Source organism: Bos taurus, chromosome 8 (genome assembly GCF_002263795.3).
Source record: "Bos taurus isolate L1 Dominette 01449 registration number 42190680 breed Hereford chromosome 8, ARS-UCD2.0, whole genome shotgun sequence".
Classification (NCBI taxonomy): domain Eukaryota; kingdom Metazoa; phylum Chordata; class Mammalia; order Artiodactyla; family Bovidae; genus Bos; species Bos taurus.
The window spans coordinates 69,250,643-69,264,396 of record NC_037335.1 but is presented as its reverse complement, the minus strand read 5'-3'; the positions used below and the strand labels follow the sequence as shown (position 1 = coordinate 69,264,396).

The window sequence follows — 13,754 nt, the reverse complement described above, 5'->3', positions numbered from 1 at the left end:
ATGGATCCTGAGACTGGATTAGACTCAGGTTCTGTCCCCCTTTGGCAAGAATATAGGAGGCACATAATGCCTCATTATCTCTCTTTTGTGATGTTAAGAGCCACTGATGCTTACTGCTACTGTCAGTGGGGATTATTAAATAGTGATACTTTTAATTCTATAATTTTTTAAATTAGTTGGAATACATTTATAAAGTGATTCTCAGTTCAGTTCAGTTGCTCAGCCATGTCCGACTCTTTGTGACCTCATGGACTGCAGCACGCTAGATTTCCCTGTCCATCACCAACTCCCGGAGCTTACTCAAACTCATGTCCATTGTGTCGGTGATGCCATCCAACCATCTCATCCTCTGTGGTCCCCTTCCCCTCCTGCTTTCAGCATCAGGGGCTTTTCAAATGAGTCAGTTTCTTCACATCAGCTGGCCAAAGTATTGGAGTTTCAGCTTCAGCATCAGTTCTTCCAATGAATATTCCGGACTGATTTCCTTTAGGATGGACTGGTTGGATCTAGTTGCTACCCAAGGAATTCTCAAGAGTCCTCTCCAGCACCACAGTTCAAAAGCATCCATTCTTCAGCGCTCAGCTTTCTTCACAGTCCAACTCTCACATCCATATAGGACTACTGAAAAAACCATAGCCTTGACTAGACGGACCTTTGTTGGCAAAGTACTGTCTCTGCTTTTGAATATGCTGTCTAGGCTGGTCATAGCTTTTCTTCCAAGGAGCAAGCATCTTTTAATTTCATGGCTGCAGTCACAATCTGCAGTGATTTTGGAGCCCCCCAAAATAAAGTCTGTCACTGCTGCCATTGTTTCCCCATCTATTTGCCATGACGTGATGGGACCAGATGCCATGATCTTAGTTTTCTGAATGTTGAGCTTTAAGCCAACTTTTTCACTCTCCTCTTTCACTTTCATCAAGAGGCCCTTTAGCTCTTTGCTTTCTGCAATAAGGGTGGTGTCATCTGTATATCTGAGGTTATTGATATTTCTCCCTGCAATCATGATTCCAGTTTATGCTTCATGCAGCCCGGCATTTCCCATGATGTACTCTGCATACAAGTTAAATAAGCAGGGTGACAATATACAGCCTTGATGTACTCCTTTCCCGATTTGGAACCAGTCTGTTGTTCTGTGTCTAGTTCTAACTGTTGTTTCTTGACCTGCATACAGATTTCTCAGGAGGCAGGTCAGGTGGTCTGGTATTCCCAGAGTGTGTGATCACACCATCGTGATAATCTGGGTCATGAAGATCTTTTTAGTATAGTTCTTTGGTATATTCTTGCCACCTTGTCTTAATATATTCTTCTTCTGTTCATGATGCTTACGAAAAGATCATCAGGAAATCAATCATCTTGGCCTGTAAATAACTCCATGTTCAAGATCTTCACAACCCAGATAATCAAGATGGTGTGATCACTCACCTAGAGCCAGACATTCTGGAATGTGAAGGCAAGTGGGCCTTAGGAAGCATCACTACGAACAAAGCTAGTGGAGGTGATGGAATTCCAGTTGAGCTATTTCTAATCCTAAAAGACGATGCTGTGAAAGTGCTGCACTCAACATGCCAGCAAATTTGGAAAACTCAACAGTGGCCATAGGACTGGAAAAGGTCAGTTTTCATTCCAATCCCAAAGAAAGACAATGCCAAAGAATGCTCAAACTACCGCACAATTGCACTCATCTCACATGCTAGTAAACTAATGCTCAGAAGTCTCCAAGCCAGGCTTCAGCAGTATGTGAACTGTGAACTTCCAGATGTTCAAGCTGGTTTTAGAAAAGGCAGAGGAACCAGAGATCAAATTACCAACATCCGCTGGATAATTGAAAAAGCAAGCAAGTTCCAGAAAAACATCTATTTCTGCTGTATTTACTATACCAAAGCCTTTGACTGTGTGGATCACAATGAACTGTGGAAAATTCTTCAAAGGATAGGAATACTAGACCACCTGACCTGCCTCTTGAGAAATCGGTATGCAGGTCAGGAAACAACAGTTAGAACTGGACATGGAACAACAGATTGGTTCCAAATAGGAAAAGGAGTATGTCAAGGCTGTATATTGTCACCCTGCTTATTTAACTTGTATGCAGAGTACATCATGAGAAACGCTGGACTGGAGGAAGCAGAAGCTGGAATATAGAATGCTGGGAGAAATATCAATAACCTCAGATATGCAGATGACACCACCCTTATGGCAGAAAGTGAAGAACTAAAGAGCCTCTTGATGAGGGTGAAGGAGTAGAGTGAAAAGTTGGCTTAAAGCTCAACATTCAGAAAACAAAGATCATGGCATCCGGTCCCAACACTTAGGCAAATAAAGAAATAGTGCAAACAGTGGCAGACTTTATTTTTTGGGGCTCCAAAATCACTGCAGATGGTGACTGCAACCATGAAATAAAAGGACGCTTATTCCTTGGAAGGAAAGTTATGACCAACCTAGACAGCATATTAAAAAGCAGAGACATCACATTGCCAACAAAGGTCTGTCTAGTCAAGGTTACAGTTTTTCCAGTAGTCATGTACGGATGTGAGAGTTGGACTATAAAGAAAGCTGAGCGCTGAAGAATTGATGCTTTTGAACTGTGGTGTTGGAGAAGACTCTCACGAGTTCCAACCAGTCCATCCTAAAGGAAATCAGTCCTGGGTGTTCATTGGAAGGACTGATGTTGAAGCTGAAACTCCAATACTTTGGCCACTTGATGTGAAGAGCTGACTCATTTGAAAAGACCCTGATGCTGGGAAAGATTGAAGGCGAAAGGAAAAGGGGATGACAGAGGATGAGATGGTTGGATGGCATGACTGACTCAATGGACATGAGTTTGAGTGAACTCTAGGAGTTGGGGATGGACAGGGAGGCCTGGCGTGCTGCAGTCCGTAGGGTCACAGAGAGTCGGACACAACTGAGCAACTGAACTAAACTGAACAGTAATGTAGTTGTCACTTCTTATCTGCTACTTCTCAATTTCTGGTCTGCCACTCCATCATAAAGTGATTCTACCCCTACTAATTGGTTATCTATTGGCTCAGTGCACTTAGAAAAGGCATGGGTAATACTCAATTCCTTTACCAGTTTTTAAGATAATGAATTGGTTTTCTACCACCCTCTAAGGTATCCAATTATTTTTTTAAATTAATTTATTTAATTGGAAGCTAATTACTTTACAATATTGTAGTGGTTTTTGCCATACATTGACATGAATCAGCCATGGGTGTACATGTGTTCCCCATCCTGAACCCCCCTCCCACCTCCCTCCCCATCCCATCCCTTGGGTCATCCCAGTGCACCAGCCCTGAGCACCCTGTCTCATGCACTGAACCTCGACTGGCGATCTATTTCACATATGATAATATACATGCTTCAATGCTATTCTCTCAAACATTGTTACTTTAAAAATACCATTAAGAATGAATGAATTTATGGTGTTCTAAATGGAAAGGAAATCCAAAAAAGAGGGGATATATATAAGTATATAGCTGATTCACTTCGCAGTACAGCAAAAACAACACTGTAAAGCAACTATGAAAGTGAAAGTGAAAGCGAAGCCGTGTCCAACTCTTTAGGATCCTGTGGACTGTAGCCTACCAGGCTTCTCCAGGCAAGAATACTGGAGTGGGTTACCATTTCCTTCTCCAGGTAATCTTCCCAACCCAGGGATCGAACCCAGGTCTTCCGCATTGGAGGCAGACGCTTTAACCTCTGAGCCACCAGGGAAGCTATATAGTTGCTATACTATAGCAACTATACTCCCAATAAAATTAATTTAAAAAAAGAACTAGTGGATTTAAACATACCTGATTAACTTCTCATGAAATTAAAAGATGCTTACTCCTTGGAAAGAAAGTTATGACCAACCTAGACAGCATATTAAAAAGCAGAGACATCACTTTGTCAACAAAGGTCCATCTAGTCAAGGCTATGGTTTTTCCAGTGGTCATGTATGGATGTTAAGAGTTGGATTGTGAAGAAAGCTGAGCACTGAAGAATTGATGCTTTTGAACTGTGGTGTTGGAGAAGACTCTTGAGAGTCCCTTGAACTGCAAGGAGATCCAACCAGTCCATCCTAAAGGAGATCAGTCCCAGGTGTTCATTGGAAGGACTGATGTTGAAGCTGAAAATCCAATACTTTGGCCACCTGATGTGAAGAGCTGACCCATCTAAAAAGACCTTGATGCTGGGAAAGATTGAGGGCAGGAGGAGAAGGGGATGACAGAGGATGAGATGGCTGGATGGCATCACCGACTCAATGGACATGGCTTTGGGTGGGCTCCGGGAATTGGTGATGGACAGGGAGGCCTGGTGGGCTGCGGTTCATGGGGTTACAAAGAGTCGGACACAAATGAGTGACTGAACTGAACTGATTAACTTCTCTGCCAAATTTCTAAACAGCACATTTTGGCCATCCAAGGCTAAATTTAACTACAGTTTTAGCTTTAGTGAAAGACTAGCTTTACACCTGAGAAGGTCTATCTCCATAAGCAAAAACAATGGAAAAGGCTGACAACTATAATTAGTTCTCAAATACATGACAAAATTCAGGGTAGATTTAAAAATACGATTTTCTTAACAGAAATGCCAAGGTTAAGTTCAGACAAAATTTAAGACATTAGGAAATGTTTTGCTAACTATATTTTTAAAAACTCTTCAATGACTTCTTGGTTTTTAGAATAAAATTAAATCTCATTAGCTTGGTTCATAAGGGATGTCATGATTTGGTGTCTAAAAGGAAGAAAGCCTTTTCATGCTCCCTGTGAACAAAATTATGTAAATAAATAGCTTCTTTTCACCAAAATGAGATAGGAAAGACTTTCCCAAAAAGACATTTCTTCCCACACTACAGAGTAATTATGTTAAAATTTTTCGAATATAAGAGATTTTAAATGCCCATGCTTCTCATTCTCACTAAGTATACACAAGACCTCAACAATTATATAAACAGTGTTCCTCAATTTGGGATCCTCAGGTATAGTCTCAGTGAGACTATATATTCTAGATGAGAATTTGAGTGATCCGTTTTCCCTTGTGTGATTGTTCTTAAAATAATACAAGCCTAATTTGGATCAGCTGGCTAATCACCTTAGTATCAAGTACTACTTCACAATTTTGGTGCTCACGTACCTGCTCAGGGATATACTTGGGCCAAGCAGTTATTCTTGAATAATTGAGGGCTAATAAAAAAGGGGCAGGCAGACTTAGTACGTAAATGATGCATTCTACCAACTGAAGGCCATGTTACAGTACATTTTTCCTCTGAAGAAAAATATAGGGAGAACTGGGTCATCACACGGCACACAATAGACTGGCTGAACTCAAAACAGAACTTAAGAGAGAAATTTCTTAATGGATTGGAGTTTCTGTTTGGGGTGATGAAAATGTTCCAGAGTTAGATAGTGGCTGATGCTCACACAACACTGTGGATAAACTGGAAGCCGCTGAATTAAATATTTTCAAAATGATGGCTTTCATCTTATGTAATTCCTAAGATAAAATGTGTTTGTAGTTGCATAATGGTTTCCCTGATGGCTCAGACAGTAAAGAATCTGCCTGCAATGCTGGGAACTCAGGATCCCTAGTTTGGGAGTATCCCCTGAAGAAAGGAATGGCAACCCACTCCAGTATTCTTGCCTGGTATTCTTCTATTCTATAGACAGAGGAGTCTGGCAGGCTACAGTCCCTGGGGTCACAAAGAATTGGACATAACTGAGCACCTAACACAAAAGTGACAACCCTGTGAAGTTTATGTCTAGTTTTATGTTTATTCATATCTGTTACATTAAAACAAGTTAAAATAGATGTATTGACCTATTTTAAATTAATACGGGGGATTGGTGAGACACCATTTGTCCTTTTAAAAAGGGCTACATATGAAAAAAGTTTTAGAAAAACATATGCATGACTCATAAACATAGCTTATTTCTCTGAAACTTTACTAATAAAACATTTAATAAATATGGGAACTTAATACAAATTTTCTTCTTTATAAATTAATCTAAGACCTTTCAAGATTCTCATTTATCCACATAACATTTCTACTTCCAAAAACTGAATACCAATTGGAACACAGTAGCTGCTCAACAAATACACACAGTTTTAAGAAAGAGGAACAAAGATACCAAAAATCAGGCACTGAGAAACAAACGCAGGTTTCCGTGTTGTTCCAGGGTACTTCAGTTTCTGCTTGACCCTTTACAATTAAACAGAGTCACTAGTCAAAAACTTCCAGTGATTTTAGAGCCTTTTAGTAATTAATAAATTCAAAAAGGAGTATCTTTTCTAACAACTGTAAAACAGTAGGCTGTTTTACATAGGCACCCTGCAGTAAGAGGCACAGCGATAGGAATATGAAGGAAACAGCTAAGAACTTCTGAAGGTTAAGGAACTTGACAAGCACAGCTTGAAAAGCATACTAAGCTCAGGTCCTGTGGAGTAGGCAGCAAAATATCAGACACAAGTCTTTCCTATTACACGAGAACTAAGAGTTTTAATTCTGGTAGTAAAGAGATCAAAAGTACTTCTGCCAACAGATCAAGATATTTTAGAAAGCAAATAGTTTAACGACAAGTGTACTTTGGAAATACATTTAATAAACCCAAATAAAATTCACTTATTCAACCAAAACTAATCTGTATATGCTTCATGGTGGTAATTTATAATCTACAAATAACTTTATATATACAGATATATATCACTCTAAAATTTTTCTCACCGTTATTGAAAAATTCAGAAAATATGCAAGTTTACAATTTTTTGAGCTCTTATTGTGCTGTGCTGTGTGCTTAGCTGGTCAGTCATGTCCATCTCTTTGTGACCCCATGGACTGTAGCCTGCCAGGCTCCTTTGTCCATGGGCACTCTCCATGAAAGAATACTGGAGTGGGTTGTCATGCCCTTCTCCAGGGGATCTTCCCAACCCAGGGATCAAACTCAGGTCTCCCAAATTGCAGAAGGATTCTTTACCATCTGAGGCAATAGAGTAAAACTTTGAAACTCACAGATTAGTTTTTTTTTAAGTAGGAAAACACATTTTTAATGCTATATTGATTCCAATTTTACAAATTTACAACTGGATGAAATATAACAAAATGTTAAGCATCTATTATCTAGACTGTGGGACTACAGATGATCTAAAATTTTTTTCCAGTTTTTCACATTTATTACCTTGAAATTAGGAAATTTTTTTTCTTAAAAAATTATTCCTAAAAAAAAAAAATTCCTTTTCCTTTTCAATGATTTTTAAAAATTTAAGTACAATCGATTTACAATATCATGTTAGTTTCAGGTGTAGTGCACAGTGATTCACTATTTTTGTGGGTTATACTTCATTATAGGTTATTACAAGATAATGGCTATAATTCCCTTGCTATAAAATATACCCTTGTTACTTATCTGTTTTACATACAGTAGTTTGTATCTGATCACCCCATGCTCCTGATTGGCCTCCCCTCTAGTAACCATGAGTTTATTTTCTGCATCTATGAGTCTGTTTCTGTTTTGCATACACATTCATTTGTATTATATTTTAGTTTCCACATATGAATGATATCATATAGTATTTCACTTTATCTACTTATTTCCCTAAGTACAATATTCTCTAGATCCACCCAAGTTGCTGTAAATGGCAATATACCATTCCTTTTTATGACTAAAAACTCACAGAATCAATCAGTCAAAGCCTGAGTCTATCAAGAGTGACCTTGACTCTATCGAGGTTGATGACAGAGTAAGTTTTCTATTTTGCTAAAGCTGGGATGCAGTAGCAAGGCACTTATGTAGGTAACAAGTAGACTAATTAACCAGTCAACATTGACTGCTTAACCCTCTTTTCATCCTCAAAATCACCCAATATGAAGCAGACGTTATTCCCTCTTTTCCAATGAAAAAACTGAAAATTCTACCTAAAGAGCAATGAGTGTTTCACATTGGCTATTGAATAGAATTACATGAATAAAGACAAGAGGTGCCGGTAGGATCCCTGGGTCAGAAGGATCCTCTGGAGAAGGGCACAGCTACCCACTCCAGTATTGTTGCCTGGAGAAGTCTATGGACAGAGGAGCCTGATGGGCTACAGTCCATGGGGTCGAAAGGAGTTCCAGATACAACCAGCAACTAACATTTTCACTTTCATATAATGTTATAACAGTTATTCCTGGTCGGTCTTCGAGTAGTGATTAGGGGTAAAGCTGTTAGGGGGAAAAAAAGGTCCTATGACACTGTTTCAGGGGGATATAGTCCATAAAAATGTTTGGAAAAAGAAAGCTCTAATGAACAGAAAAGATGGGAGCAACCAACAGACATGAAAACGAAATAAAAATGAAAGCAGACCGAGTCCCTGGGGTTTGCAGAACTTGGAGAGAGAAAGATCCTGTCCATACACACTCCTTATAAGGACTGTAGGGGTACTAGAGGGGCCCTGGATTTAATCAGAAGGAAGTGGTGGCTCAGATAGTACATGCAAGAGACCTGGGTTTGATCTCTGGGTTGGGAAGATCCCCTGGAGAAGTAAACGGCTATCCACTCCAGTATTCTTGCTTGGAGAATTCCAAGGACAGAGGGCCATGGGGTCACAAAGAGTCAGACACGACTGAGTAACTTAACACTTTCACTTCCCCAATACCCCAGACAACAGTAAGAAAACTAAAGCTTCGATGATTAAAATTATCTGCCCAAAGTTACACTGTGATTAAATGAATTAAAATTTAGGTGCTGCTTCAAATCCAATGCTCTTTCCACTAAACCATACTGCCTAAAAAAATAAATTCCTTTTTAAATCTTAACGAAGCAAAAGATCAAGTTATTTAGTAAAAAATATACATACCAATAAATACATGACTCGATCCTATTTGTACTTAGTGGAAAAGAAGGAATACTGGCAAGAAATCTATATTTGAAGCTTAATATTAGAGTTTTAATCCTGGCTCTCACTCATTCTGACTTTGGGCAAAAACCACAATTTCCAATTATTTTGCTTGCCTGGAGGAAGCTTGTACCTTGACATAAAAATCAAAAGAAATGGTTCATCTGAAAATACTTTATAAATGAGGTTCATACTTCTGGCTGCAACAATATGGTCAACTAGTTAGCTTCAAACCTTCCTGACACAAACATCTAGAGTTGCCATTTAAATATTTTAAGACAGAAGTTACTTTAAATGCATGGCTGTGGTAACTAAGGAGTAGGGGGAATCAACGAGTGCCAAAAACTAAGAGAGAAGTAAGCATAAAAGAAATTCAAAGTAGGCATAAAAGATAGCCTGTGACTGTCCTAGTGCAGATGAGGGGAGTCAGTTTTGGTAATCCAGGGGTTTACATTGTGACTTCTGTACAAGGACAAGAGACATTTTGGGCCTGCACTGGGTCGGAGCTGGAAATGAGCCCCCAAGGATTCTTGATTTACTAATATATAAAATGTCTCACTTAAAAAAAAAGTAAGTTAAAAATCTGCCCACCACAGAGGGAGACAATAAGGAAGCATGTCTATCTTAATCTGGACTCTGGGTAAAGAGGGAAAAAAAAAAATCCCTTGAGAATCTGGAACCAAAGAGTGGTGTCAAACTCTGGTTCAGGAAATTGCAGGTCAAGAAACTGACATATAAATTGACCTTGAGCCAAGGACACTTCCTACCAGGTGGAGTTAAATACAAAACCTCTCCACTAGAGGGCACCTCCAATCCAGACCACAGACAAATCTCTATTCTAGCTTATCTCATAATCTAATGAAAACAATATGAAGAGAGCAAGAATCAGTAAACTAACAACAGAATTAAACCTCTAAGAAATTCACGTAAGAAAACATGACAGAATGAGTACAGATGCTGAAATAATCAAAACCTTAAGAGAATAAGACACTATGAACAAAAAAGGCAGATTTGAATAAAGAGGGAATAAAATTTAGGAGAATATAAGCTAATTAATCCAAAAGCTTTAGGTGAGTTAAACAGCTGAATAATCACAGCTGAAGAATGAATTAGTGAACTAAAAGAGAAATCTGTGGAAATTATATGGACTAGAAAAAAAAAGACATGAGATACAAATGGTTAAGACACAGAGGAGAGAGAACAAGATGATCCCAATATATGTCTAAAACGGTTTCCAGAATGGAAGATACAGAATGCAAAAGGCAATATTCAGAGAATTTTCCAGAACTGATGAAAACTAGAAATCCCTAATTTCAAGAAACATACACCAAACAGAATCAATAAATATCAACCCACCCCACTTTGTAGTAAAACAAAGAGATCTTAAGAGTGACCACATAATTTATTTTCCAAACTGGGGCACTTTTTTTTCCTGAGACAAATGTTAAACCAGATGGGACCCCAAGACAATAGGAGTAACAAACTGGGACTGTTACAGAATATTATGTCCCAGCCAGAACATCAAGTAATTTTACCAAAGAAATGATACGGAGACCGACAAAAGACCTGGCAACCAAAGACGGACGACAAAGGAATAACCTCGTCAATGGGTGAGACAAAGTGACAGTGCTGCATTTCTGTATCCAGCTACAATATCTTTCAGAAGTGAGGGCTAAATAAAAACAATTTCAGACAAAAGCAGACTGAGTTTCTTTTTTCAAATTGCCGAAACAATTACTAAAAGATGCATAGGTAAGGAAAAAAGTAAACTCACTTGGAAAGACAGTACAGAAATTTTTAAAAATTATAATTCTATAGAATTATGTCAACTTATTAGAAAACTCTGATAAAATGAAAAATTTTAGAAAATTACACCTTACCAAAAATGACTCAAGAAGGAAAAGAAAACTTGAAAAGATCTACTGTGCCACGTCCAGAAACATTCATGGTAAATGCTACCAAACATTTAAGTACTAATATCAATCTTATTTAAGTTGTTCTACAAAACAGACATGAAGGGAGGGAGGTGAGGGGAGGGGAGGAAAGAAAACTAGGAAAGCTCCTTCCCCTCCTAAATACTAAGATTCACACAGAAGAGAAAAAGGGCCAAGAATGATGGAGGCTACTTTGAAGAAGAACAAGCTTGGGAGCACTCGCCTTACCAGAGACCCAAATTTACTATAAAACTACATGGATTAAGACACTATTGTACAAGTAGAGGGACAGAGAAATAGACCAATGGAAAAGACAGAGCACCCAAAGAAATGAGAGCCATGGCAATACAGATCAGTGGAGAAAAGCTGAGTGCACTATGCAATAAACAGGTTGAGAAAATCTACGTGGGAAGAATGAAATTAGATATTTATCCCCAAATGAATTTCAACAGATAAAATATGTAATAAAAAATCTTGAGTTTTTACTTTTTAGGTAAATGACAATATATTCAGAATAGAATCATTTTACCAAAGAACATTAACTATTCTTGAGGGAAACAGTTGATATTTGACTAATACCAGAATAAATGTTCCAGCTAGTAGGAACTAAAGGTAAAATGTAATATATATATAACACATAAGGTATATACACACACATACATACAATACATAACGTTTACTATATAGACAACTACTATAGTCCTTAGAGATAACAACTTACCTTGGGGGAAAAGATATTTTATTCAAAAGACAGTCCTCATTTACTAACACAAATATGCCTATTTTAGCCATATTATTTCTCATACTGCTAACTAATCGCCAAACTGAAAACATAGGAAGGAAAAAAAAATCAGAGGTAATCATGATCTCCTTTGTGATGTGCTTCCTTCTTGCTATTACAGCCTCCATCCTTGCAACTGAAAATGAGAATTGGAACACTACACAAAGTTTCACTCTGTGCTCTTTTAATTTACAGAATGAGCATTTTTTTTAATAATTAATTTTTTATTGAAGGATAATCGCTTTACAGAATTTTGCTGTTTTCTGTCTAGAATGAGCATTTTAATAAATCATTTAAATCTGTGAAAATCTGATTTGAATACCTGCAAAGTGATTCATCATATGCTGCTGCTGCTAAGTCACTTCAGTCGTGTCCGACTCTGTGCGACCCCATAGACGGCAGCCCACCAGGCTCTGCCATCCCTGGGATTCTCCAGGCAAGAACACTGGAGTGGGTTGCCATTGCCTTCTCCATTGTGTGAAAGTGAAAAGTGAAAGTGAAGTCGCTCAGTCGATTTGCTAATCTCTGTAACTTCATCTCCCCTGGGTCAATAAGCTGCAGACAGGATGGTCTCCTCTAGTTCTGCAAGAGGAGGTTTTGCTGACCTCAGGGCCTTTAAACATGCCGTTTCTTTTTGTCTGGTACACTGTTCCCTTCCTTTCTTGCTATCTCCACCCAATAATAAAAATAAGAAATCACTCTCCAAAGATTTCAATATCACTTATCACAAATTGTAAATATAGATCTACTGGCACAATTTCTGAGTAGCTATCTCTGAGCAAGTTATCATGCCTTTTTTTTTTCCTTCTGCTTTTTCTCTAGTATTTAGCATAGTGTCTGCCCCATAGAAAGGAAATACATAATCTGAAAAACCATTTTCTTGTCTAAACTTATTCTTGTCTAATAAACCTTCCTTAAGCATGCTGACTTGTAGAGCTGCATAACAAAATTAAGATTTGAATGGTCAGGATAGTTAAAATCCTTGCATTATCATTCATACACACACACACACACACACACACACACACACACACACACACACACAATAGCTATCCTTGAAAAAGAGGGCATGTAAATTAAAAAAAATTTTATCATCACACTCTAAGATTATTTTTAGCTTAAAAATTATGTGATTCTAATCCCATTTCATGAACTGGTAACAGTATTATTCTCATTACCAAGGGTATGTAATATAATTATTGCATTCATAAATGAAACATTATGAATACTCAGTTGTAGCTTAACAAAAACAGTATTTGGTGGAGACATGTTTAACTGGCTTTAAAATGTTTTCTTAAATAAAATGTAATATTAAATAGGCAGCAAGCTACTATTGTACATCATTAAAATATTGTCCATTTAAACACAGGGGTCAGGATGGTACTCCAGTCTTAAACCTGTACATGTTATTGGGGTACTCATGATTTATATAACCCTGAATCTTTCAATTACAGGAATTTTCAAAACAGCACATCATCTATTAAACAACAGTAATAATGGTAACATCATAAGAAGACATTTCAACAGTTTTCTAAAACCTCGGAACGTCATGTACTCCTGTAACTGTGGCAGTCAAGTAAGACACCATCATGAAAGTGTAGTTGCTCAATTGTGTCCGACTCTTTGCGACCCTATGGACTGTAGCCCGCCAGGCTCCTCTGTCCACAGGATTTTCCAGGCAAGAGTGGGTTGCTATTTCCTTCTCCAGGGGATCTTTTCGACCCAGGGATCGAACTCAGGTCTCCCGAATTGCAGGCAGATTCTTTACCATCTGAGCCACCAGGGAATCCTTTAAGACACTTGCCATGTGTCAATTAATGCCATGCCAATTAATACTTTCTTGTCCTACAGAAATGCCATCTTTGATCTTTAAAAGTCAATGCATATATCAAATACACCATATACCATGTATATAGGCCAACTTTCCTTGTATTCCCTCATTTGTATGTTTTAAAAAATCTGCCTGCAATGCAGGAGACTCAGGTTTGATTCCTGGGTCAGGAAGATCCCCTGGAGAAGGGAATGACAACCCACTCCAGTATCCTTGCCTGGGGAATTCCATGGACAGAGGAGCCTGGCCGGCTATAGACCATGGGGTCACAAACAGCTGGACACAACTGAGTGAATTTCACTTCACTATTAACAGATATGGAGAATGAACAGCCTGTCCATATCAAGAATGAACAGCC

The 13,754-nt window shown here is 38.3% G+C and overlaps 1 protein-coding gene and 1 non-coding gene across 3 annotated transcripts in view; both read right to left on the bottom strand.

Annotated features, from left to right (window-relative positions):
- Positions 1 to 13,754, bottom strand: part of XPO7 (exportin 7) — a 91,090-nt gene that overhangs the window by 63,205 nt on the left and 14,131 nt on the right.
- On the bottom strand, positions 3,640 to 3,711 carry TRNAW-CCA (transfer RNA tryptophan (anticodon CCA)). Its single transcript has one exon. It is a non-coding gene; the product is annotated as a tRNA-Trp (tRNA).